We start from the raw sequence: 24098 nt of genomic DNA on the forward strand, positions 1-24098 counted from the left end.
AACATGAAGAGTCTCCCACCAGTGAGAATTACAGCACTGATTTATTCAATGGCGTCCTCCCCAAACCTTCAGATATGAACAAATCTGAAGAGAATGAACAAAACGCTGACCAAGGAAGTTTTCAAAGAGAAGACAAAGAAACTTTTTTTTCCAGAGTTCAAACAAATCTTTCAGCTCTGTCTTCCATTATTACAGCTCCAGTTGAGTCGGTTGGGCGAGGAGTCATTTTTGTCACCAGGCACATTTTTAATATTGGTCGAGCACCATTTACCTCACCCACTAGTGAAACGGAAAAGTCACCCACCTCTGAAACAACTGAGGTTCCTTCACCGAGTGTTTCTGTAAACAACTTTGAATACGAACAGTCATCCTCCAGTGAAACAACTAAGATTCCTACAACCAGTGTTAATATGAACAACGCTGAAGATGAAAAGTCTTCAGCCAGCGAGAGTTACAACACTGATTTATTAAATGCCATTCTTCCTGAACCTTCAGATAACGGACCCGAAGATAATGAACAAAGTGTTGTCCCAGGCAGTCTTCAAACAAAGGAAGAAGAAACTATTTCTTCCAGAGTTCAAACAAATGTTTCAAATCTCTATTCCTCTTGTAGAGTTCCAGATGTGCCAGTGGGCCTTAGAGAAGCTTTTATCTCCAGGCACCTCCTTAATATTGGTCGACGACCATTTACCTCAATTATTCCAAATCTCTATTCCTCTTGTAGAGTTCCAGATGTGCCTGTGGGTCTTAGAGAAGATTTCATCACCAGGCACCTCCTTAATATTGGTCGAGCACCATTTACCTCAATTACCCCAAATGGCAACTGCTTTGATAAGTTATGAACTTGAAATCTGGTTTAGTTAGTGTCAGGGTTTCTGTAGTGCAGGTCACCTACCAGGTTGGTGATGGGATGCTTTAATCTACATGCCAAATATCCTTGTGCAAGATACTGACCTCAAGTACCTCTCTCTCATGCGTCTACCGGAGTCCGAATGTTTTGCGAAATCAATTTTTCCACACAGCCAAATTCACTGCAGATACAGACTGCTCCGTTACATCTATGTCCACTGTGAATGACCATCTTTGAACAGAGGTGGTGGCATAGGGCACCAACTGTCTGACATCTATAATCCAGTGTTGAGATACCTTCCCAGAAGCCTTAACGCCCACTCACATCTTGGGCCATTTGACCTCAGGAAATCACATGATAGGTTGGGGCTAGGTTTCACAATGAGCTCACCCGAATCCTTGGTTGCTTGTGACCTACACCCGTTTTCACACTTTGGCTCGTGTCATTAGGGAGAGGATCATTAGAGGGTCCATAGTCCCTCTTGGGCAGACACTCCCACAGGCCTTAAATCTGAGACACTCCACCATTTGACCCTAGAACTGAAGAAATTTCTCGGATGAGAGGTGAAACGTCTTCAAGCAACTTAAAGAAGTTTAAAGAAGTTTCCAAGCTCCTTAGACTACAATGACCTGGATGACAGAACCTTCACAGACATCCATTACAAGTTCCTTCACCAACTGGATCTCAGCCTGCAAAAATACATAGCTCTAAACCTCAAATCTCACAAATGTGCTTTAGATGTGAAGTAGAAGTCAGTTCCTTTCTGTACTGCAACTTGGTCACGTTCATTTATCAGATAGTTGAAGAAAAGTCTCACCACTCATCAAAGTGACTTCTTGAATCTCAGCTGAATATGTGTTGGTAAAGAAGAGGTGTAATAGTCTGCCAATCTGATCAGTTGTAAAGGTGTCTTGATCTGCTAGCCTGTCATGTGGATTCTGTATCAACAAGTGCAAATGTGTCAGGATGGCCGAGCGGTCTAAGGCGCTGCGTTCAGGTCGCAGTCTCTCCTAGAGGCGTGGGTTCAAATCCCACTCCTGACATTCTTTGCTCATTAACCGTAAGATTGACATGATATGTCATGTCTTCTGTCAATAAAGGAGTTGCCACCAAATGGCAACTGCTTTGATAAGTTATAAACTTGAAATCTGATTTAGTTAGTGTCGGGGGTGCTGTAGTGCAGGTCACCTACCAGGTTGGTGATGGGATGCTTTAATCTACATGCCAAATATCCTTTTGCAAGATACTGACCTCAAGTACCTCTCTCTCATGCGTCTACCGGAGTCCGAATGTTTTGCAAAATCACTTTTTCCACACAGCCAAATTCACTGCAGATACAGACTGCTCCGTTACATCTATGTCCACTGTGAATGACCATCTTTAAACAGAGGTGGTGGCATAGGGCACCAACTGTCTGACATCTATAATCCAGTGTTGAGATACCTTCCCAGAAGCCTTAACGCCCACTCACATCCTGGGCCATTTGACCTCAGGAAATCACATGATAGGTTGGGGCTAGGTTTCACAATGAGCTCACCCGAATCCTTGGTTGCTTGTGACCTACACCCGTTTTCACACTTTGGCTCGTGTCATTAGGGAGAGGATCATTAGAGGGTCCATAGTCCCTCTTGGGCAGACACTCCCACAGGCCTTAAATCTGAGACACTCCACCATTTGACCCTAGAACTGAAGAAATTTCTCGGATGAGAGGTGAAACGTCTTCAAGCAACTTAAAGAAGTTTAAAGAAGTTTCCAAGCTCCTTAGACTACAATGACCTGGATGACAGAACCTTCACAGACATCCATTACAAGTTCCTTCACCAACTGGATCTCAGCCTGCAAAAATACATAGCTCTAAACCTCAAATCTCACAAATGTGCTTTAGATGTGAAGTAGAAGTCAGTTCCTTTCTGTACTGCAACTTGGTCACGTTCATTTATCAGATAGTTGAAGAAAAGTCTCACCACTCATCAAAGTGACTTCTTGAATCTCAGCTGAATATGTGTTGGTAAAGAAGAGGTGTAATAGTCTGCCAATCTGATCAGTTGTAAAGGTGTCTTGATCTGCTAGCCTGTCATGTGGATTCTGTATCAACAAGTGCAAATGTGTCAGGATGGCCGAGCGGTCTAAGGCGCTGCGTTCAGGTCGCAGTCTCTCCTAGAGGCGTGGGTTCAAATCCCACTCCTGACATTCTTTGCTCATTAACAGTAAGATTGACATGATATGTCATGTCTTCTGTCAATAAAGGAGTTGCCACCAAATGGCAACTGCTTTGATAAGTTATGAACTTGAAATCTGATTTAGTTAGTGTCGGGGGTGCTGTAGTGCAGGTCACCTACCAGGTTGGTGATGGGATGCTTTAATCTACATGCCAAATATCCTTGTGCAAGATACTGACCTCAAGTACCTCTCTCTCATGCGTCTACCGGAGTCCGAATGTTTTGCAAAATCACTTTTTCCACACAGCCAAATTCACTGCAGATACAGACTGCTCCGTTACATCTATGTCCACTGTGAATGACCATCTTTGAACAGAGGTGGTGGCATAGGGCACCAACTGTCTGACATCTATAATCCAGTGTTGAGATACCTTCCCAGAAGCCTTAACGCCCACTCACATCCTGGGCCATTTGACCTCAGGAAATCACATGATAGGTTGGGGCTAGGTTTCACAATGAGCTCACCCGAATCCTTGGTTGCTTGTGACCTACACCCGTTTTCACACTTTGGCTCGTGTCATTAGGGAGAGGATCATTAGAGGGTCCATAGTCCCTCTTGGGCAGACACTCCCACAGGCCTTAAATCTGAGACACTCCACCATTTGACCCTAGAACTGAAGAAATTTCTCGGATGAGAGGTGAAACGTCTTCAAGCAACTTAAAGAAGTTTAAAGAAGTTTCCAAGCTCCTTAGACTACAATGACCTGGATGACAGAACCTTCACAGACATCCATTACAAGTTCCTTCACCAACTGGATCTCAGCCTGCAAAAATACATAGCTCTAAACCTCAAATCTCACAAATGTGCTTTAGATGTGAAGTAGAAGTCAGTTCCTTTCTGTACTGCAACTTGGTCACGTTCATTTATCAGATAGTTGAAGAAAAGTCTCACCACTCATCAAAGTGACTTCTTGAATCTCAGCTGAATATGTGTTGGTAAAGAAGAGGTGTAATAGTCTGCCAATCTGATCAGTTGTAAAGGTGTCTTGATCTGCTAGCCTGTCATGTGGATTCTGTATCAACAAGTGCAAATGTGTCAGGATGGCCGAGCGGTCTAAGGCGCTGCGTTCAGGTCGCAGTCTCTCCTAGAGGCGTGGGTTCAAATCCCACTCCTGACATTCTTTGCTCATTAACCGTAAGATTGACATGATATGTCATGTCTTCTGTCAATAAAGGAGTTGCCACCAAATGGCAACTGCTTTGATAAGTTATAAACTTGAAATCTGATTTAGTTAGTGTCGGGGGTGCTGTAGTGCAGGTCACCTACCAGGTTGGTGATGGGATGCTTTAATCTACATGCCAAATATCCTTTTGCAAGATACTGACCTCAAGTACCTCTCTCTCATGCGTCTACCGGAGTCCGAATGTTTTGCAAAATCACTTTTTCCACACAGCCAAATTCACTGCAGATACAGACTGCTCCGTTACATCTATGTCCACTGTGAATGACCATCTTTAAACAGAGGTGGTGGCATAGGGCACCAACTGTCTGACATCTATAATCCAGTGTTGAGATACCTTCCCAGAAGCCTTAACGCCCACTCACATCCTGGGCCATTTGACCTCAGGAAATCACATGATAGGTTGGGGCTAGGTTTCACAATGAGCTCACCCGAATCCTTGGTTGCTTGTGACCTACACCCGTTTTCACACTTTGGCTCGTGTCATTAGGGAGAGGATCATTAGAGGGTCCATAGTCCCTCTTGGGCAGACACTCCCACAGGCCTTAAATCTGAGACACTCCACCATTTGACCCTAGAACTGAAGAAATTTCTCGGATGAGAGGTGAAACGTCTTCAAGCAACTTAAAGAAGTTTAAAGAAGTTTCCAAGCTCCTTAGACTACAATGACCTGGATGACAGAACCTTCACAGACATCCATTACAAGTTCCTTCACCAACTGGATCTCAGCCTGCAAAAATACATAGCTCTAAACCTCAAATCTCACAAATGTGCTTTAGATGTGAAGTAGAAGTCAGTTCCTTTCTGTACTGCAACTTGGTCACGTTCATTTATCAGATAGTTGAAGAAAAGTCTCACCACTCATCAAAGTGACTTCTTGAATCTCAGCTGAATATGTGTTGGTAAAGAAGAGGTGTAATAGTCTGCCAATCTGATCAGTTGTAAAGGTGTCTTGATCTGCTAGCCTGTCATGTGGATTCTGTATCAACAAGTGCAAATGTGTCAGGATGGCCGAGCGGTCTAAGGCGCTGCGTTCAGGTCGCAGTCTCTCCTAGAGGCGTGGGTTCAAATCCCACTCCTGACATTCTTTGCTCATTAACCGTAAGATTGACATGATATGTCATGTCTTCTGTCAATAAAGGAGTTGCCACCAAATGGCAACTGCTTTGATAAGTTATGAACTTGAAATCTGATTTAGTTAGTGTCGGGGGTGCTGTAGTGCAGGTCACCTACCAGGTTGGTGATGGGATGCTTTAATCTACATGCCAAATATCCTTGTGCAAGATACTGACCTCAAGTACCTCTCTCTCATGCGTCTACCGGAGTCCGAATGTTTTGCGAAATCAATTTTTCCACACAGCCAAATTCACTGCAGCTACAGACTGCTCCGTTACATCTATGTCCACTGTGAATGACCATCTTTGAACAGAGGTGGTGGCATAGGGCACCAACTGTCTGACATCTATAATCCAGTGTTGAGATACCTTCCCAGAAGCCTTAACGCCCACTCACATCTTGGGCCATTTGACCTCAGGAAATCACATGATAGGTTGGGGCTAGGTTTCACAATGAGCTCACCCGAATCCTTGGTTGCTTGTGACCTACACCCGTTTTCACACTTTGGCTCGTGTCATTAGGGAGAGGATCATTAGAGGGTCCATAGTCCCTCTTGGGCAGACACTCCCACAGGCCTTAAATCTGAGACACTCCACCATTTGACCCTAGAACTGAAGAAATTTCTCGGATGAGAGGTGAAACGTCTTCAAGCAACTTAAAGAAGTTTAAAGAAGTTTCCAAGCTCCTTAGACTACAATGACCTGGATGACAGAACCTTCACAGACATCCATTACAAGTTCCTTCACCAACTGGATCTCAGCCTGCAAAAATACATAGCTCTAAACCTCAAATCTCACAAATGTGCTTTAGATGTGAAGTAGAAGTCAGTTCCTTTCTGTACTGCAACTTGGTCACGTTCATTTATCAGATAGTTGAAGAAAAGTCTCACCACTCATCAAAGTGACTTCTTGAATCTCAGCTGAATATGTGTTGGTAAAGAAGAGGTGTAATAGTCTGCCAATCTGATCAGTTGTAAAGGTGTCTTGATCTGCTAGCCTGTCATGTGGATTCTGTATCAACAAGTGCAAATGTGTCAGGATGGCCGAGCGGTCTAAGGCGCTGCGTTCAGGTCGCAGTCTCTCCTAGAGGCGTGGGTTCAAATCCCACTCCTGACATTCTTTGCTCATTAACAGTAAGATTGACATGATATGTCATGTCTTCTGTCAATAAAGGAGTTGCCACCAAATGGCAACTGCTTTGATAAGTTATGAACTTGAAATCTGATTTAGTTAGTGTCGGGGGTGCTGTAGTGCAGGTCACCTACCAGGTTGGTGATGGGATGCTTTAATCTACATGCCAAATATCCTTGTGCAAGATACTGACCTCAAGTACCTCTCTCTCATGCGTCTACCGGAGTCCGAATGTTTTGCAAAATCACTTTTTCCACACAGCCAAATTCACTGCAGATACAGACTGCTCCGTTACATCTATGTCCACTGTGAATGACCATCTTTGAACAGAGGTGGTGGCATAGGGCACCAACTGTCTGACATCTATAATCCAGTGTTGAGATACCTTCCCAGAAGCCTTAACGCCCACTCACATCCTGGGCCATTTGACCTCAGGAAATCACATGATAGGTTGGGGCTAGGTTTCACAATGAGCTCACCCGAATCCTTGGTTGCTTGTGACCTACACCCGTTTTCACACTTTGGCTCGTGTCATTAGGGAGAGGATCATTAGAGGGTCCATAGTCCCTCTTGGGCAGACACTCCCACAGGCCTTAAATCTGAGACACTCCACCATTTGACCCTAGAACTGAAGAAATTTCTCGGATGAGAGGTGAAACGTCTTCAAGCAACTTAAAGAAGTTTAAAGAAGTTTCCAAGCTCCTTAGACTACAATGACCTGGATGACAGAACCTTCACAGACATCCATTACAAGTTCCTTCACCAACTGGATCTCAGCCTGCAAAAATACATAGCTCTAAACCTCAAATCTAACAAATGTGCTTTAGATGTGAAGTAGAAGTCAGTTCCTTTCTGTACTGCAACTTGGTCACGTTCATTTATCAGATAGTTGAAGAAAAGTCTCACCACTCATCAAAGTGACTTCTTGAATCTCAGCTGAATATGTGTTGGTAAAGAAGAGGTGTAATAGTCTGCCAATCTGATCAGTTGTAAAGGTGTCTTGATCTGCTAGCCTGTCATGTGGATTCTGTATCAACAAGTGCAAATGTGTCAGGATGGCCGAGCGGTCTAAGGCGCTGCGTTCAGGTCGCAGTCTCTCCTAGAGGCGTGGGTTCAAATCCCACTCCTGACATTCTTTGCTCATTAACAGTAAGATTGACATGATATGTCATGTCTTCTGTCAATAAAGGAGTTGCCACCAAATGGCAACTGCTTTGATAAGTTATGAACTTGAAATCTGATTTAGTTAGTGTCGGGGGTGCTGTAGTGCAGGTCACCTACCAGGTTGGTGATGGGATGCTTTAATCTACATGCCAAATATCCTTGTGCAAGATACTGACCTCAAGTACCTCTCTCTCATGCGTCTACCGGAGTCCGAATGTTTTGCAAAATCACTTTTTCCACACAGCCAAATTCACTGCAGATACAGACTGCTCCGTTACATCTATGTCCACTGTGAATGACCATCTTTGAACAGAGGTGGTGGCATAGGGCACCAACTGTCTGACATCTATAATCCAGTGTTGAGATACCTTCCCAGAAGCCTTAACGCCCACTCACATCCTGGGCCATTTGACCTCAGGAAATCACATGATAGGTTGGGGCTAGGTTTCACAATGAGCTCACCCGAATCCTTGGTTGCTTGTGACCTACACCCGTTTTCACACTTTGGCTCGTGTCATTAGGGAGAGGATCATTAGAGGGTCCATAGTCCCTCTTGGGCAGACACTCCCACAGGCCTTAAATCTGAGACACTCCACCATTTGACCCTAGAACTGAAGAAATTTCTCGGATGAGAGGTGAAACGTCTTCAAGCAACTTAAAGAAGTTTAAAGAAGTTTCCAAGCTCCTTAGACTACAATGACCTGGATGACAGAACCTTCACAGACATCCATTACAAGTTCCTTCACCAACTGGATCTCAGCCTGCAAAAATACATAGCTCTAAACCTCAAATCTCACAAATGTGCTTTAGATGTGAAGTAGAAGTCAGTTCCTTTCTGTACTGCAACTTGGTCACGTTCATTTATCAGATAGTTGAAGAAAAGTCTCACCACTCATCAAAGTGACTTCTTGAATCTCAGCTGAATATGTGTTGGTAAAGAAGAGGTGTAATAGTCTGCCAATCTGATCAGTTGTAAAGGTGTCTTGATCTGCTAGCCTGTCATGTGGATTCTGTATCAACAAGTGCAAATGTGTCAGGATGGCCGAGCGGTCTAAGGCGCTGCGTTCAGGTCGCAGTCTCTCCTAGAGGCGTGGGTTCAAATCCCACTCCTGACATTCTTTGCTCATTAACCGTAAGATTGACATGATATGTCATGTCTTCTGTCAATAAAGGAGTTGCCACCAAATGGCAACTGCTTTGATAAGTTATAAACTTGAAATCTGATTTAGTTAGTGTCGGGGGTGCTGTAGTGCAGGTCACCTACCAGGTTGGTGATGGGATGCTTTAATCTACATGCCAAATATCCTTGTGCAAGATACTGACCTCAAGTACCTCTCTCTCATGCGTCTACCGGAGTCCGAATGTTTTGCAAAATCACTTTTTCCACACAGCCAAATTCACTGCAGATACAGACTGCTCCGTTACATCTATGTCCACTGTGAATGACCATCTTTGAACAGAGGTGGTGGCATAGGGCACCAACTGTCTGACATCTATAATCCAGTGTTGAGATACCTTCCCAGAAGCCTTAACGCCCACTCACATCCTGGGCCATTTGACCTCAGGAAATCACATGATAGGTTGGGGCTAGGTTTCACAATGAGCTCACCCGAATCCTTGGTTGCTTGTGACCTACACCCGTTTTCACACTTTGGCTCGTGTCATTAGGGAGAGGATCATTAGAGGGTCCATAGTCCCTCTTAGGCAGACACTCCCACAGGCCTTAAATCTGAGACACTCCACCATTTGACCCTAGAACTGAAGAAATTTCTCGGATGAGAGGTGAAACGTCTTCAAGCAACTTAAAGAAGTTTAAAGAAGTTTCCAAGCTCCTTAGACTACAATGACCTGGATGACAGAACCTTCACAGACATCCATTACAAGTTCCTTCACCAACTGGATCTCAGCCTGCAAAAATACATAGCTCTAAACCTCAAATCTCACAAATGTGCTTTAGATGTGAAGTAGAAGTCAGTTCCTTTCTGTACTGCAACTTGGTCACGTTCATTTATCAGATAGTTGAAGAAAAGTCTCACCACTCATCAAAGTGACTTCTTGAATCTCAGCTGAATATGTGTTGGTAAAGAAGAGGTGTAATAGTCTGCCAATCTGATCAGTTGTAAAGGTGTCTTGATCTGCTAGCCTGTCATGTGGATTCTGTATCAACAAGTGCAAATGTGTCAGGATGGCCGAGCGGTCTAAGGCGCTGCGTTCAGGTCGCAGTCTCTCCTAGAGGCGTGGGTTCAAATCCCACTCCTGACATTCTTTGCTCATTAACCGTAAGATTGACATGATATGTCATGTCTTCTGTCAATAAAGGAGTTGCCACCAAATGGCAACTGCTTTGATAAGTTATGAACTTGAAATCTGATTTAGTTAGTGTCGGGGGTGCTGTAGTGCAGGTCACCTACCAGGTTGGTGATGGGATGCTTTAATCTACATGCCAAATATCCTTGTGCAAGATACTGACCTCAAGTACCTCTCTCTCATGCGTCTACCGGAGTCCGAATGTTTTGCGAAATCAATTTTTCCACACAGCCAAATTCACTGCAGCTACAGACTGCTCCGTTACATCTATGTCCACTGTGAATGACCATCTTTGAACAGAGGTGGTGGCATAGGGCACCAACTGTCTGACATCTATAATCCAGTGTTGAGATACCTTCCCAGAAGCCTTAACGCCCACTCACATCTTGGGCCATTTGACCTCAGGAAATCACATGATAGGTTGGGGCTAGGTTTCACAATGAGCTCACCCGAATCCTTGGTTGCTTGTGACCTACACCCGTTTTCACACTTTGGCTCGTGTCATTAGGGAGAGGATCATTAGAGGGTCCATAGTCCCTCTTGGGCAGACACTCCCACAGGCCTTAAATCTGAGACACTCCACCATTTGACCCTAGAACTGAAGAAATTTCTCGGATGAGAGGTGAAACGTCTTCAAGCAACTTAAAGAAGTTTAAAGAAGTTTCCAAGCTCCTTAGACTACAATGACCTGGATGACAGAACCTTCACAGACATCCATTACAAGTTCCTTCACCAACTGGATCTCAGCCTGCAAAAATACATAGCTCTAAACCTCAAATCTCACAAATGTGCTTTAGATGTGAAGTAGAAGTCAGTTCCTTTCTGTACTGCAACTTGGTCACGTTCATTTATCAGATAGTTGAAGAAAAGTCTCACCACTCATCAAAGTGACTTCTTGAATCTCAGCTGAATATGTGTTGGTAAAGAAGAGGTGTAATAGTCTGCCAATCTGATCAGTTGTAAAGGTGTCTTGATCTGCTAGCCTGTCATGTGGATTCTGTATCAACAAGTGCAAATGTGTCAGGATGGCCGAGCGGTCTAAGGCGCTGCGTTCAGGTCGCAGTCTCTCCTAGAGGCGTGGGTTCAAATCCCACTCCTGACATTCTTTGCTCATTAACCGTAAGATTGACATGATATGTCATGTCTTCTGTCAATAAAGGAGTTGCCACCAAATGGCAACTGCTTTGATAAGTTATGAACTTGAAATCTGATTTAGTTAGTGTCGGGGGTGCTGTAGTGCAGGTCACCTACCAGGTTGGTGATGGGATGCTTTAATCTACATGCCAAATATCCTTGTGCAAGATACTGACCTCAAGTACCTCTCTCTCATGCGTCTACCGGAGTCCGAATGTTTTGCAAAATCACTTTTTCCACACAGCCAAATTCACTGCAGATACAGACTGCTCCGTTACATCTATGTCCACTGTGAATGACCATCTTTGAACAGAGGTGGTGGCATAGGGCACCAACTGTCTGACATCTATAATCCAGTGTTGAGATACCTTCCCAGAAGCCTTAACGCCCACTCACATCCTGGGCCATTTGACCTCAGGAAATCACATGATAGGTTGGGGCTAGGTTTCACAATGAGCTCACCCGAATCCTTGGTTGCTTGTGACCTACACCCGTTTTCACACTTTGGCTCGTGTCATTAGGGAGAGGATCATTAGAGGGTCCATAGTCCCTCTTGGGCAGACACTCCCACAGGCCTTAAATCTGAGACACTCCACCATTTGACCCTAGAACTGAAGAAATTTCTCGGATGAGAGGTGAAACGTCTTCAAGCAACTTAAAGAAGTTTAAAGAAGTTTCCAAGCTCCTTAGACTACAATGACCTGGATGACAGAACCTTCACAGACATCCATTACAAGTTCCTTCACCAACTGGATCTCAGCCTGCAAAAATACATAGCTCTAAACCTCAAATCTCACAAATGTGCTTTAGATGTGAAGTAGAAGTCAGTTCCTTTCTGTACTGCAACTTGGTCACGTTCATTTATCAGATAGTTGAAGAAAAGTCTCACCACTCATCAAAGTGACTTCTTGAATCTCAGCTGAATATGTGTTGGTAAAGAAGAGGTGTAATAGTCTGCCAATCTGATCAGTTGTAAAGGTGTCTTGATCTGCTAGCCTGTCATGTGGATTCTGTATCAACAAGTGCAAATGTGTCAGGATGGCCGAGCGGTCTAAGGCGCTGCGTTCAAGTCGCAGTCTCTCCTAGAGGTGTGGGTTCAAATCCCACTCCTGACATTCTTTGCTCATTAACCGTAAGTTTGACATGATATGTCATGTCTTCTGTCAATAAAGGAGTTGCCACCAAATGGCAACTGCTTTGATAAGTTATGAACTTGAAATCTGATTTAGTTAGTGTCGGGGGTGCTGTAGTGCAGGTCACCTACCAGGTTGGTGATGGGATGCTTTAATCTACATGCCAAATATCCTTGTGCAAGATACTGACCTCAAGTACCTCTCTCTCATGCGTCTACCGGAGTCCGAATGTTTTGCAAAATCACTTTTTCCACACAGCCAAATTCACTGCAGATACAGACTGCTCCGTTACATCTATGTCCACTGTGAATGACCATCTTTAAACAGAGGTGGTGGCATAGGGCACCAACTGTCTGACATCTATAATCCAGTGTTGAGATACCTTCCCAGAAGCCTTAACGCCCACTCACATCCTGGGCCATTTGACCTCAGGAAATCACATGATAGGTTGGGGCTAGGTTTCACAATGAGCTCACCCGAATCCTTGGTTGCTTGTGACCTACACCCGTTTTCACACTTTGGCTCGTGTCATTAGGGAGAGGATCATTAGAGGGTCCATAGTCCCTCTTGGGCAGACACTCCCACAGGCCTTAAATCTGAGACACTCCACCATTTGACCCTAGAACTGAAGAAATTTCTCGGATGAGAGGTGAAACGTCTTCAAGCAACTTAAAGAAGTTTAAAGAAGTTTCCAAGCTCCTTAGACTACAATGACCTGGATGACAGAACCTTCACAGACATCCATTACAAGTTCCTTCACCAACTGGATCTCAGCCTGCAAAAATACATAGCTCTAAACCTCAAATCTCACAAATGTGCTTTAGATGTGAAGTAGAAGTCAGTTCCTTTCTGTACTGCAACTTGGTCACGTTCATTTATCAGATAGTTGAAGAAAAGTCTCACCACTCATCAAAGTGACTTCTTGAATCTCAGCTGAATATGTGTTGGTAAAGAAGAGGTGTAATAGTCTGCCAATCTGATCAGTTGTAAAGGTGTCTTGATCTGCTAGCCTGTCATGTGGATTCTGTATCAACAAGTGCAAATGTGTCAGGATGGCCGAGCGGTCTAAGGCGCTGCGTTCAGGTCGCAGACTCTCCTAGAGGCGTGGGTTCAAATCCCACTCCTGACATTCTTTCTTCATTAACAGTAAGATTGACATATGTCATGTCTTCTGTCAATAAAGGAGTTGCCACCAAATGGCAACTGCTTTGATAAGTTATGAACTTGAAATCTGATTTAGTTAGTGTCGGGGGTGCTGTAGTGCAGGTCACCTACCAGGTTGGTGATGGGATGCTTTAATCTACATGCCAAATATCCTTGTGCAAGATACTGACCTCAAGTACCTCTCTCTCATGCGTCTACCGGAGTCCGAATGTTTTGCAAAATCACTTTTTCCACACAGCCAAATTCACTGCAGATACAGACTGCTCCGTTACATCTATGTCCACTGTGAATGACCATCTTTGAACAGAGGTGGTGGCATAGGGCACCAACTGTCTGACATCTATAATCCAGTGTTGAGATACCTTCCCAGAAGCCTTAACGCCCACTCACATCCTGGGCCATTTGACCTCAGGAAATCACATGATAGGTTGGGGCTAGGTTTCACAATGAGCTCACCCGAATCCTTGGTTGCTTGTGACCTACACCCGTTTTCACACTTTGGCTCGTGTCATTAGGGAGAGGATCATTAGAGGGTCCATAGTCCCTCTTGGGCAGACACTCCCACAGGCCTTAAATCTGAGACACTCCACCATTTGACCCTAGAACTGAAGAAATTTCTCGGATGAGAGGTGAAACGTCTTCAAGCAACTTAAAGAAGTTTAAAGAAGTTTCCAAGCTCCTTAGACTACAATGACCTGGATGACAGAACCTTCACAGACATCCATTACAAGTTCCTTCACCAACTGGATCTCAGCCTGCAAAAATACATAGCTCTAAACCTCAAATCTCACAAATGTGCTTTAGATGTGAAGTAGAAGTCAGTTCCTTTCTGTACTGCAACTTGGTCACGTTCATTTATCAGATAGTTGAAGAAAAGTCTCACCACTCATCAAAGTGACTTCTTGAATCTCAGCTGAATATGTGTTGGTAAAGAAGAGGTGTAATAGTCTGCCAATCTGATCAGTTGTAAAGGTGTCTTGATCTGCTAGCCTGTCATGTGGATTCTGTATCAACAAGTGCAAATGTGTCAGGATGGCCGAGCGGTCTAAGGCGCTGCGTTCAGGTCGCAGTCTCTCCTAGAGGCGTGGGTTCAAATCCCACTCCTGACATTCTTTGCTCATTAACCGTAAGATTGACATGATATGTCATGTCTTCTGTCAATAAAGGAGTTGCCACCAAATGGCAACTGCTTTGATAAGTTATGAACTTGAAATCTGATTTAGTTAGTGTCGGGGGTGCTGTAGTGCAGGTCACCTACCAGGTTGGTGATAGGATGCTTTAATCTACATGCCAAATATCCTTGTGCAAGATACTGACCTCAAGTACCTCTCTCTCATGCGTCTACCGGAGTCCGAATGTTTTGCAAAATCACTTTTTCCACACAGCCAAATTCACTGCAGATACAGACTGCTCCGTTACATCTATGTCCACTGTGAATGACCATCTTTAAACAGAGGTGGTGGCATAGGGCACCAACTGTCTGACATCTATAATCCAGTGTTGAGATACCTTCCCAGAAGCCTTAACGCCCACTCACATCCTGGGCCATTTGACCTCAGGAAATCACATGATAGGTTGGGGCTAGGTTTCACAATGAGCTCACCCGAATCCTTGGTTGCTTGTGACCTACACCCGTTTTCACACTTTGGCTCGTGTCATTAGGGAGAGGATCATTAGAGGGTCCATAGTCCCTCTTGGGCAGACACTCCCACAGGCCTTAAATCTGAGACACTCCACCATTTGACCCTAGAACTGAAGAAATTTCTCGGATGAGAGGTGAAACGTCTTCAAGCAACTTAAAGAAGTTTAAAGAAGTTTCCAAGCTCCTTAGACTACAATGACCTGGATGACAGAACCTTCACAGACATCCATTACAAGTTCCTTCACCAACTGGATCTCAGCCTGCAAAAATACATAGCTCTAAACCTCAAATCTCACAAATGTGCTTTAGATGTGAAGTAGAAGTCAGTTCCTTTCTGTACTGCAACTTGGTCACGTTCATTTATCAGATAGTTGAAGAAAAGTCTCACCACTCATCAAAGTGACTTCTTGAATCTCAGCTGAATATGTGTTGGTAAAGAAGAGGTGTAATAGTCTGCCAATCTGATCAGTTGTAAAGGTGTCTTGATCTGCTAGCCTGTCATGTGGATTCTGTATCAACAAGTGCAAATGTGTCAGGATGGCCGAGCGGTCTAAGGCGCTGCGTTCAGGTCGCAGACTCTCCTAGAGGCGTGGGTTCAAATCCCACTCCTGACATTCTTTCTTCATTAACAGTAAGATTGACATATGTCATGTCTTCTGTCAATAAAGGAGTTGCCACCAAATGGCAACTGCTTTGATAAGTTATGAACTTGAAATCTGATTTAGTTAGTGTCGGGGGTGCTGTAGTGCAGGTCACCTACCAGGTTGGTGATGGGATGCTTTAATCTACATGCCAAATATCCTTGTGCAAGATACTGACCTCAAGTACCTCTCTCTCATGCGTCTACCAGAGTCCGAATGTTTTGCAAAATCACTTTTTCCACACAGCCAAATTCACTGCAGATACAGACTGCTCCGTTACATCTATGTCCACTGTGAATGACCATCTTTGAACAGAGGTGGTGGCATAGGGCACCAACTGTCTGACATCTATAATCCAGTGTTGAGATACCTTCCCAGAAGCCTTAACGCCCACTCACATCCTGGGCCATTTGACCTCAGGAAATCACATGATAGGTTGGGGCTAGGTTTCACAATGAGCTCACCCGAATCCTTGGTTGCTTGTGACCTACACCCGTTTTCACACTTTGGCTCGTGTCATTAGGGAGAGGATCATTAGAGGGTCCATAGTCCCTCTTGGGCAGACACTCCCACAGGCCTTAAATCTGAGACACTCCACCATTTGACCCTAGAACTGAAGAAATTTCTCGGATGAGAGGTGAAACGTCTTCAAGCAACTTAAAGAAGTTTAAAGAAGTTTCCAAGCTCCTTAGACTACAATGACCTGGATGACAGAACCTTCACAGACATCCATTACAAGTTCCTTCACCAACTGGATCTCAGCCTGCAAAAATACATAGCTCTAAACCTCAAATCTCACAAATGTGCTTTAGATGTGAAGTAGAAGTCAGTTCCTTTCTGTACTGCAACTTGGTCACGTTCATTTATCAGATAGTTGAAGAAAAGTCTCACCACTCATCAAAGTGACTTCTTGAATCTCAGCTGAATATGTGTTGGTAAAGAAGAGGTGTAATAGTCTGCCAATCTGATCAGTTGTAAAGGTGTCTTGATCTGCTAGCCTGTCATGTGGATTCTGTATCAACAAGTGCAAATGTGTCAGGATGGCCGAGCGGTCTAAGGCGCTGCGTTCAGGTCGCAGTCTCTCCTAGAGGCGTGGGTTCAAATCCCACTCCTGACATTCTTTGCTCATTAACCGTAAGATTGACATGATATGTCATGTCTTCTGTCAATAAAGGAGTTGCCACCAAATGGCAACTGCTTTGATAAGTTATGAACTTGAAATCTGATTTAGTTAGTGTCGGGGGTGCTGTAGTGCAGGTCACCTACCAGGTTGGTGATGGGATGCTTTAATCTACATGCCAAATATCCTTGTGCAAGATACTGACCTCAAGTACCTCTCTCTCATGCGTCTACCGGAGTCCGAATGTTTTGCGAAATCAATTTTTCCACACAGCCAAATTCACTGCAGATACAGACTGCTCCGTTACATCTATGTCCACTGTGAATGACCATCTTTGAACAGAGGTGGTGGCATAGGGCACCAACTGTCTGACATCTATAATCCAGTGTTGAGATACCTTCCCAGAAGCCTTAACGCCCACTCACATCTTGGGCCATTTGACCTCAGGAAATCACATGATAGGTTGGGGCTAGGTTTCACAATGAGCTCACCCGAATCCTTGGTTGCTTGTGACCTACACCCGTTTTCACACTTTGGCTCGTGTCATTAGGGAGAGGATCATTAGAGGGTCCATAGTCCCTCTTGGGCAGACACTCCCACAGGCCTTAAATCTGAGACACTCCACCATTTGACCCTAGAACTGAAGAAATTTCTCGGATGAGAGGTGAAACGTCTTCAAGCAACTTAAAGAAGTTTAAAGAAGTTTCCAAGCTCCTTAGACTACAATGACCTGGATGACAGAACCTTCACAGACATCCATTACAAGTTCCTTCACCAACTGGATCTCAGCCTGCAAAAATACATAGCTCTAAACCTCAAATCTCACAAATGTGCTTTAGATGTGAAGTAGAAGTCAGTTCCTTTCTGTACTGCAACTTGGTCACGTTCATTTATCAGATAGTTGAAGAAAAGTCTCACCACTCATCAAAGTGACTTCTTGAATCTCAGCTGAATATGTGTTGGTAAAGAAGAGGTGTAATAGTCTGCCAATCTGATCAGTTGTAAAGGTGTCTTGATCTGCTAGCCTGTCATGTGGATTCTGTATCAACAAGTGCAAATGTGTCAGGATGGCCGAGCGGTCTAAGGCGCTGCGTTCAGGTCGCAGTCTCTCCTAGAGGCGTGGGTTCAAATCCCACTCCTGACATTCTTTGCTCATTAACAGTAAGATTGACATGATATGTCATGTCTTCTGTCAATAAAGGAGTTGCCACCAAATGGCAACTGCTTTGATAAGTTATGAACTTGAAATCTGATTTAGTTAGTGTCGGGGGTGCTGTAGTGCAGGTCACCTACCAGGTTGGTGATGGGATGCTTTAATCTACATGCCAAATATCCTTGTGCAAGATACTGACCTCAAGTACCTCTCTCTCATGCGTCTACCGGAGTCCGAATGTTTTGCAAAATCACTTTTTCCACACAGCCAAATTCACTGCAGATACAGACTGCTCCGTTACATCTATGTCCACTGTGAATGACCATCTTTGAACAGAGGTGGTGGCATAGGGCACCAACTGTCTGACATCTATAATCCAGTGTTGAGATACCTTCCCAGAAGCCTTAACGCCCACTCACATCCTGGGCCATTTGACCTCAGGAAATCACATGATAGGTTGGGGCTAGGTTTCACAATGAGCTCACCCGAATCCTTGGTTGCTTGTGACCTACACCCGTTTTCACACTTTGGCTCGTGTCATTAGGGAGAGGATCATTAGAGGGTCCATAGTCCCTCTTGGGCAGACACTCCCACAGGCCTTAAATCTGAGACACTCCACCATTTGACCCTAGAACTGAAGAAATTTCTCGGATGAGAGGTGAAACGTCTTCAAGCAACTTAAAGAAGTTTAAAGAAGTTTCCAAGCTCCTTAGACTACAATGACCTGGATGACAGAACCTTCACAGACATCCATTACAAGTTCCTTCACCAACTGGATCTCAGCCTGCAAAAATACATAGCTCTAAACCTCAAATCTCACAAATGTGCTTTAGATGTGAAGTAGAAGTCAGTTCCTTTCTGTACTGCAACTTGGTCACGTTCATTTATCAGATAGTTGAAGAAAAGTCTCACCACTCATCAAAGTGACTTCTTGAATCTCAGCTGAATATGTGTTGGTAAAGAAGAGGTGTAATAGTCTGCCAATCTGATCAGTTGTAAAGGTGTCTTGATCTGCTAGCCTGTCATGTGGATTCTGTATCAACAAGTGCAAATGTGTCAGGATGGCCGAGCGGTCTAAGGCCCTGCGTTCAGGTCGCAGTCTCTCCTAGAGGCGTGGGTTCAAATCCCACTCCTGACATTCTTTGCTCATTAACCGTAAGATTGACATGATATGTCATGTCTTCTGTCAATAAAGGAGTTGCCACCAAATGGCAACTGCTTTGATAAGTTATGAACTTGAAATCTGGTTTAGTTAGTGTCGGGGGTGCTGTAGTGCAGGTCACCTACCAGGTTGGTGATGGGATGCTTTAATCTACATGCCAAATATCCTTGTGCAAGATACTGACCTCAAGTACCTCTCTCTCATGCGTCTACCGGAGTCCGAATGTTTTGCGAAATCAATTTTTCCACACAGCCAAATTCACTGCAGATACAGACTGCTCCGTTACATCTATGTCCACTGTGAATGACCATCTTTGAACAGAGGTGGTGGCATAGGGCACCAACTGTCTGACATCTATAATCCAGTGTTGAGATACCTTCCCAGAAGCCTTAACGCCCACTCACATCTTGGGCCATTTGACCTCAGGAAATCACATGATAGGTTGGGGCTAGGTTTCACAATGAGCTCACCCGAATCCTTGGTTGCTTGTGACCTACACCCGTTTTCACACTTTGGCTCGTGTCATTAGGGAGAGGATCATTAGAGGGTCCATAGTCCCTCTTGGGCAGACACTCCCACAGGCCTTAAATCTGAGACACTCCACCATTTGACCCTAGAACTGAAGAAATTTCTCGGATGAGAGGTGAAACGTCTTCAAGCAACTTAAAGAAGTTTAAAGAAGTTTCCAAGCTCCTTAGACTACAATGACCTGGATGACAGAACCTTCACAGACATCCATTACAAGTTCCTTCACCAACTGGATCTCAGCCTGCAAAAATACATAGCTCTAAACCTCAAATCTCACAAATGTGCTTTAGATGTGAAGTAGAAGTCAGTTCCTTTCTGTACTGCAACTTGGTCACGTTCATTTATCAGATAGTTGAAGAAAAGTCTCACCACTCATCAAAGTGACTTCTTGAATCTCAGCTGAATATGTGTTGGTAAAGAAGAGGTGTAATAGTCTGCCAATCTGATCAGTTGTAAAGGTGTCTTGATCTGCTAGCCTGTCATGTGGATTCTGTATCAACAAGTGCAAATGTGTCAGGATGGCCGAGCGGTCTAAGGCGCTGCGTTCAGGTCGCAGTCTCTCCTAGAGGCGTGGGTTCAAATCCCACTCCTGACATTCTTTGCTCATTAACAGTAAGATTGACATGATATGTCATGTCTTCTGTCAATAAAGGAGTTGCCACCAAATGGCAACTGCTTTGATAAGTTATGAACTTGAAATCTGATTTAGTTAGTGTCGGGGGTGCTGTAGTGCAGGTCACCTACCAGGTTGGTGATGGGATGCTTTAATCTACATGCCAAATATCCTTGTGCAAGATACTGACCTCAAGTACCTCTCTCTCATGCGTCTACCGGAGTCCGAATGTTTTGCAAAATCACTTTTTCCACACAGCCAAATTCACTGCAGATACAGACTGCTCCGTTACATCTATGTCCACTGTGAATGACCATCTTTGAACAGAGGTGGTGGCATAGGGCACCAACTGTCTGACATCTATAATCCAGTGTTGAGATACCTTCCCAGAAGCCTTAACGCCCACTCACATCCTGGGCCATTTGACCTCAGGAAATCACATGATAGGTTGGGGCTAGGTTTCACAATGAGCTCACCCGAATCCTTGGTTGCTTGTGACCTACACCCGTTTTCACACTTTGGCTCGTGTCATTAGGGAGAGGATCATTAGAGGGTCCATAGTCCCTCTTGGGCAGACACTCCCACAGGCCTTAAATCTGAGACACTCCACCATTTGACCCTAGAACTGAAGAAATTTCTCGGATGAGAGGTGAAACGTCTTCAAGCAACTTAAAGAAGTTTAAAGAAGTTTCCAAGCTCCTTAGACTACAATGACCTGGATGACAGAACCTTCACAGACATCCATTACAAGTTCCTTCACCAACTGGATCTCAGCCTGCAAAAATACATAGCTCTAAACCTCAAATCTCACAAATGTGCTTTAGATGTGAAGTAGAAGTCAGTTCCTTTCTGTACTGCAACTTGGTCACGTTCATTTATCAGATAGTTGAAGAAAAGTCTCACCACTCATCAAAGTGACTTCTTGAATCTCAGCTGAATATGTGTTGGTAAAGAAGAGGTGTAATAGTCTGCCAATCTGATCAGTTGTAAAGGTGTCTTGATCTGCTAGCCTGTCATGTGGATTCTGTATCAACAAGTGCAAATGTGTCAGGATGGCCGAGCGGTCTAAGGCGCTGCGTTCAGGGCGCAGTCTCTCCTAGAGGCGTGGGTTCAAATCCCACTCCTGACATTCTTTGCTCATTAACTGTAAGATTGACATGATATGTCATGTCTTCTGTCAATAAAGGAGTTGCCACCAAATGGCAACTGCTTTGATAAGTTATGAACTTGAAATCTGATTTAGTTAGTGTCGGGGGTGCTGTAGTGCAGGTCACCTACCAGGTTGGTGATGGGATGCTTTAATCTACATGCCAAATATCCTTGTGCAAGATACTGACCTCAAGTACCTCTCTCTCATGCGTCTACCGGAGTCCGAATGTTTTGCAAAATCAATTTTTCCACACAGCCAAATTCACTGCAGATACAGACTGCTCCGTTACATCTATGTCCACTGTGAATGACCATCTTTGAACAGAGGTGGTGGCATAGGGCACCAACTGTCTGACATCTATAATCCAGTGTTGAGATACCTTCCCAGAAGCCTTAACGCCCACTCACATCTTGGGCCATTTGACCTCAGGAAATCACATGATAGGTTGGGGCTAGGTTTCACAATGAGCTCACCCGAATCCTTGGTTGCTTGTGACCTACACCCGTTTTCACACTTTGGCTCGTGTCATTAGGGAGAGGATCATTAGAGGGTCCATAGTCCCTCTTGGGCAGACACTCCCACAGGCCTTAAATCTGAGACACTCCACCATTTGACCCTAGAACTGAAGAAATTTCTCGGATGAGAGGTGAAACGTCTTCAAGCAACTTAAAGAAGTTTAAAGAAGTTTCCAAGCTCCTTAGACTACAATGACCTGGATGACAGAACCTTCACAGATATCCATTACAAGTTCCTTCACCAACTGGATCTCAGCCTGCAAAAATACATAGCTCTAAACCTCAAATCTCACAAATGTGCTTTAGATGTGAAGTAGAAGTCAGTTCCTTTCTGTACTGCAACTTGGTCACGTTCATTTATCAGATAGTTGAAGAAAAGTCTCACCACTCATCAAAGTGACTTCTTGAATCTCAGCTGAATATGTGTTGGTAAAGAAGAGGTGTAATAGTCTGCCAATCTGATCAGTTGTAAAGGTGTCTTGATCTGCTAGCCTGTCATGTGGATTCTGTATCAGCAAGTGCAAATGTGTCAGGATGGCCGAGCGGACTAAGGCGCTGCGTTCAGGTCGCAGTCTCTCCTAGAGGCGTGGGTTCAAATCCCACTCCTGACATTCTTTGCTCATTAACTGTAAGATTGACATGATATGTCATGTCTTCTGTCAATAAAGGAGTTGCCACCAAATGGCAACTGCTTTGATAAGTTATGAACTTGAAATCTGATTTAGTTAGTGTCGGGGGTGCTGTAGTGCAGGTCACCTACCAGGTTGGTGATGGGATGCTTTAATCTACATGCCAAATATCCTTGTGCAAGATACTGACCTCAAGTACCTCTCTCTCATGCGTCTACCGGAGTCCGAATGTTTTGCAAAATCAATTTTTCCACACAGCCAAATTCACTGCAGATACAGACTGCTCCGTTACATCTATGTCCACTGTGAATGACCATCTTTGAACAGAGGTGGTGGCATAGGGCACCAACTGTCTGACATCTATAATCCAGTGTTGAGATACCTTCCCAGAAGCCTTAACGCCCACTCACATCTTGGGCCATTTGACCTCAGGAAATCACATGATAGGTTGGGGCTAGGTTTCACAATGAGCTCACCCGAATCCTTGGTTGCTTGTGACCTACACCCGTTTTCACACTTTGGCTCGTGTCATTAGGGAGAGGATCATTAGAGGGTCCATAGTCCCTCTTGGGCAGACACTCCCACAGGCCTTAAATCTGAGACACTCCACCATTTGACCCTAGAACTGAAGAAATTTCTCGGATGAGAGGTGAAACGTCTTCAAGCAACTTAAAGAAGTTTAAAGAAGTTTCCAAGCTCCTTAGACTACAATGACCTGGATGACAGAACCTTCACAGATATCCATTACAAGTTCCTTCACCAACTGGATCTCAGCCTGCAAAAATACATAGCTCTAAACCTCAAATCTCACAAATGTGCTTTAGATGTGAAGTAGAAGTCAGTTCCTTTCTGTACTGCAACTTGGTCACGTTCATTTATCAGATAGTTGAAGAAAAGTCTCACCACTCATCAAAGTGACTTCTTGAATCTCAGCTGAATATGTGTTGGTAAAGAAGAGGTGTAATAGTCTGCCAATCTGATCAGTTGTAAAGGTGTCTTGATCTGCTAGCCTGTCATGCGGATTCTGTATCAACAAGTGCAAATGTGTCAGGATGGCCGAGCGGTCTAAGGCGCTGCGTTCAGGTCGCAGTCTCTCCTAGAGGCGTGGGTTCAAATCCCACTCCTGACATTCTTTGCTCATTAACTGTAAGATTGACATGATATGTCATGTCTTCTGTCAATAAAGGAGTTGCCACCAAATGGCAACTGCTTTGATAAGTTATGAACTTGAAATCTGATTTAGTTAGTGTCGGGGGTGCTGTAGTGCAGGTCACCTACCAGGTTGGTGATGGGATGCTTTAATCTACATGCCAAATATCCTTGTGCAAGATACTGACCTCAAGTACCTCTCTCTCATGCGTCTACTGGAGTCCGAATGTTTTGCAAAATCAATTTTTCCACACAGCCAAATTCACTGCAGATACAGACTGCTCCGTTACATCTATGTCCACTGTGAATGACCATCTTTGAACAGAGGTGGTGGCATAGGGCACCAACTGTCTGACATCTATAATCCAGTGTTGAGATACCTTCCCAGAAGCCTTAAC

At 44.3% G+C, this 24098-nt stretch overlaps 1 protein-coding gene and 20 non-coding genes across 23 annotated transcripts in view; 20 read left to right on the forward strand and 1 right to left on the reverse strand.

Annotated features, from left to right (window-relative positions):
* ghdc (GH3 domain containing) overlaps window positions 1-24098 on the reverse strand; it is a 68726-nt gene that overhangs the window by 11338 nt on the left and 33290 nt on the right. The window lies entirely within an intron of this gene.
* On the forward strand, window positions 1811-1893 carry trnal-cag (transfer RNA leucine (anticodon CAG)). Its single transcript has one exon. It is a non-coding gene; the product is annotated as a tRNA-Leu (tRNA).
* Window positions 2958-3040, forward strand: trnal-cag (transfer RNA leucine (anticodon CAG)). Its single transcript has one exon. It is a non-coding gene; the product is annotated as a tRNA-Leu (tRNA).
* On the forward strand, window positions 4105-4187 carry trnal-cag (transfer RNA leucine (anticodon CAG)). Its single transcript has one exon. It is a non-coding gene; the product is annotated as a tRNA-Leu (tRNA).
* On the forward strand, window positions 5252-5334 carry trnal-cag (transfer RNA leucine (anticodon CAG)). Its single transcript has one exon. It is a non-coding gene; the product is annotated as a tRNA-Leu (tRNA).
* On the forward strand, window positions 6399-6481 carry trnal-cag (transfer RNA leucine (anticodon CAG)). The gene has a single exon. It is a non-coding gene; the product is annotated as a tRNA-Leu (tRNA).
* trnal-cag (transfer RNA leucine (anticodon CAG)) lies at window positions 7546-7628 on the forward strand. Its single transcript has one exon. It is a non-coding gene; the product is annotated as a tRNA-Leu (tRNA).
* Window positions 8693-8775, forward strand: trnal-cag (transfer RNA leucine (anticodon CAG)). The gene has a single exon. It is a non-coding gene; the product is annotated as a tRNA-Leu (tRNA).
* On the forward strand, window positions 9840-9922 carry trnal-cag (transfer RNA leucine (anticodon CAG)). Its single transcript has one exon. It is a non-coding gene; the product is annotated as a tRNA-Leu (tRNA).
* trnal-cag (transfer RNA leucine (anticodon CAG)) lies at window positions 10987-11069 on the forward strand. Its single transcript has one exon. It is a non-coding gene; the product is annotated as a tRNA-Leu (tRNA).
* On the forward strand, window positions 12134-12216 carry trnal-caa (transfer RNA leucine (anticodon CAA)). The gene has a single exon. It is a non-coding gene; the product is annotated as a tRNA-Leu (tRNA).
* Window positions 13281-13363, forward strand: trnal-cag (transfer RNA leucine (anticodon CAG)). The gene has a single exon. It is a non-coding gene; the product is annotated as a tRNA-Leu (tRNA).
* trnal-cag (transfer RNA leucine (anticodon CAG)) lies at window positions 14425-14507 on the forward strand. Its single transcript has one exon. It is a non-coding gene; the product is annotated as a tRNA-Leu (tRNA).
* On the forward strand, window positions 15572-15654 carry trnal-cag (transfer RNA leucine (anticodon CAG)). Its single transcript has one exon. It is a non-coding gene; the product is annotated as a tRNA-Leu (tRNA).
* Window positions 16716-16798, forward strand: trnal-cag (transfer RNA leucine (anticodon CAG)). The gene has a single exon. It is a non-coding gene; the product is annotated as a tRNA-Leu (tRNA).
* On the forward strand, window positions 17863-17945 carry trnal-cag (transfer RNA leucine (anticodon CAG)). The gene has a single exon. It is a non-coding gene; the product is annotated as a tRNA-Leu (tRNA).
* Window positions 19010-19092, forward strand: trnal-cag (transfer RNA leucine (anticodon CAG)). The gene has a single exon. It is a non-coding gene; the product is annotated as a tRNA-Leu (tRNA).
* trnal-cag (transfer RNA leucine (anticodon CAG)) lies at window positions 20157-20239 on the forward strand. The gene has a single exon. It is a non-coding gene; the product is annotated as a tRNA-Leu (tRNA).
* On the forward strand, window positions 21304-21386 carry trnal-cag (transfer RNA leucine (anticodon CAG)). Its single transcript has one exon. It is a non-coding gene; the product is annotated as a tRNA-Leu (tRNA).
* On the forward strand, window positions 22451-22533 carry trnal-cag (transfer RNA leucine (anticodon CAG)). The gene has a single exon. It is a non-coding gene; the product is annotated as a tRNA-Leu (tRNA).
* Window positions 23598-23680, forward strand: trnal-cag (transfer RNA leucine (anticodon CAG)). The gene has a single exon. It is a non-coding gene; the product is annotated as a tRNA-Leu (tRNA).

Source organism: Copadichromis virginalis, linkage group LG8 (assembly GCF_057382275.1).
Source record: "Copadichromis virginalis isolate Kocher_CV1m ecotype Utaka linkage group LG8, C_Virginalis_male_GT1.1, whole genome shotgun sequence".
NCBI lineage: Eukaryota > Metazoa > Chordata > Actinopteri > Cichliformes > Cichlidae > Copadichromis > Copadichromis virginalis.